At 39.9% G+C, this 2,247-nt stretch overlaps 1 long non-coding RNA gene across 2 annotated transcripts; it reads right to left on the bottom strand.

Moving 5' to 3' along the window:
- Positions 1-645: 645 nt before the first annotated feature.
- LOC130092423 (uncharacterized) lies at positions 646-2,172 on the bottom strand. 2 transcript variants are annotated; one of them, XR_008807919.1, is made up of 3 exons: positions 1,445-2,106; positions 1,076-1,397; positions 646-1,028 (listed from the first exon to the last, which is right to left on the bottom strand). It is a non-coding gene; the product is annotated as an uncharacterized LOC130092423 (long non-coding RNA). The 2 variants fall into 2 exon arrangements; XR_008807918.1 differs by lacking the exon at positions 646-1,028 and having other exon boundaries at positions 1,049-1,397; positions 1,445-2,172.
- Positions 2,173-2,247: the final 75 nt, after the last annotated feature.

The raw sequence follows: 2,247 nt of genomic DNA, 5'->3' as shown, positions 1-2,247 counted from the left end.
AAAATAAAACATTTATTATTTCATTAAGAAAGTTGCATGAAATCACTTGATTAGACATGCTTTAAAAAAAAAAAAAAAAAACATTCAAATGGAATCCAGAAAAGTTAAAACAGAATTTGAGAAAAATTAAATAGAATTTAAGAAAAAATTAAATAGATTTCATAACCCTAACCCTAAAATGTGTTTTTTTGTAAAAGTTTTAATAGATTTTTGTTCAATTGTTTAAGTTTCATGATTTCAATTAATTAGACGTGCTTTTTAACTAATGTTTGATTTTAACATTAAAACGGAATGGAGAAAAATATAATATATTATATATTTTTAGCATGACGTGTCGTCAGAAGTTTCATATTGATGCTTCCCTACAGATGTTGCCTATTCATATTTTTCATGAAACGGTTTACTCCAGTATTGTGTGTGTGTGTGTGTGTGTGTGTGTGTGTGAGAGAGAGCATGTGTGTGTGTGTGTGTGTGTGTGTGTGAGAGAGAGCATGTGTGTGTGTGTGTGTGTGTGTGTGTGTGAGAGAGTGTGTCCTGATCATCAACGCTTCAGTCGACCGTCTGCGGCTCACTGGGTCTGAGAACAGCGATTGTGCTTCATTCACACACACACACACAAACCCGAACACACGGTCTCTTACACACACACACACACACACACTCTCACACACACTCTGACGGGCTGCTGATTTCTGTACATAGAGTCCAGATTGAAAGTTTCTCTCATTTTAAGTGGGTTGAGTTTTTCTCTTTTCTTGGTGTTTGGTGGATGATACTCATATACGCCAGTCGCTGCTGGGGCTTTAGTCACTTACTTTCGTCTTTATTTACCTTTTCTGTTGGAAGTATTACTTTGGTCTGCATTTCAGGTAATAATAGTTATGAAAAAATGATGATAATGAACAGTGTTTCTGTGCCTACAGTTCCCATACTGAGCTCTGGTTGGCTGAACACGAGCACGTGTCGCCATTGAGACGCTCTGATTGGCTGAACACGAGCACGTGTCGCCATTGAGACACTCTGATTGGCTGAACACGAGCACTTGTCGCCATTGAGACGCTCTGATTGGCTGAACACGAGCACTTGTCGCCAGTGAGACGCTCTGATTGGCTGAACACGAGCACTTGTCGCCAGTGAGACGCTCTGATTGGCTGAACACGTGCACGTGTCGCCATTGAGACGCTCTGATTGGCTGAACACGAGCACGTGTCGCCATTGAGACGCTCTGATTGGCTGAACACGACCACGTGTCGCCATTGAGACGCTCTGATTGGCTGAACACGAGCACGTGTCGCCAGTGAGACGCTCTGATTGGCTGAACACGAGCACTTGTCGCCAGTGAGACGCTCTGATTGGCTGAACACGTGCACGTGTCGCCATTGAGACGCTCTGATTGGCTGAACACGAGCACGTGTCGCCATTGAGACGCTCTGATTGGCTGAACACGACCACGTGTCGCCATTGAGACGCTCTGATTGGCTGAACACGAGCACGTGTCGCCAGTGAGACGCTCTGATTGGCTGAACACGAGCACGCGTGTGTGTACACAGCCATGGTGTGTGTACAGGGGTCAGTTATGCTACGACAGATCGTGATCGTGTATCTTTTCCCATCGTGTAGCACTAGTTCTTACTGCTATGAGTTCATGACGAACGGGAACCACCCGCTAATTTAGCCATAGACACGGACAAGCCATAGCATTGACCTCTGACCCCTGACCCCTGACCTGATTCAGGAGCGTAGGATGTATATATTTATATATTTACTCATGGAAATATTCTCGAATGCGGGAGAGATTTGTTGATTCTAGAGTGCAGCATCTCTAAATATGGAGTGATGTTTTGAATGTTCATATTATGATTATTATTATAAAGATATTATTATATTCAAATATGATTATTATTGTAATTATGAATTTCATTTTATTGACAATGATTGATAAACAGAAATGTCTTTCTTTTTGTGAATATGGAGAAGTTTACATTTTTCTGGGGAAATATTACAAAACTTTAAATATTTCAACAAACAAATAAATAAATATATACATGCTTAACAAAATATGTGTTTTTATTTGATGGATCTGTTTATTTTAGGGCCTGAATGTGTTTGAGTTTATTAATACACTGAAAGCTTCATCACGTTACACTAAAATAATATTTAATAAAAGAACATTGGAGGTTTGGGGAATGTGCAGAACTTTGTAAATGTGTCAGTATTATTTGTAAGAATAAATGTGTTATAAAAAAT

This window comes from Rhinichthys klamathensis, unplaced genomic scaffold, assembly GCF_029890125.1.
Source record: "Rhinichthys klamathensis goyatoka isolate OS25496 unplaced genomic scaffold, OSU_Roscu_1.1 h1tg000176l_1, whole genome shotgun sequence".
Classification (NCBI taxonomy): Eukaryota; Metazoa; Chordata; class Actinopteri; order Cypriniformes; family Leuciscidae; genus Rhinichthys; species Rhinichthys klamathensis.
Note: the sequence above shows the minus strand (reverse complement) of the source record. Positions and strands in the feature narration are given on the sequence as shown.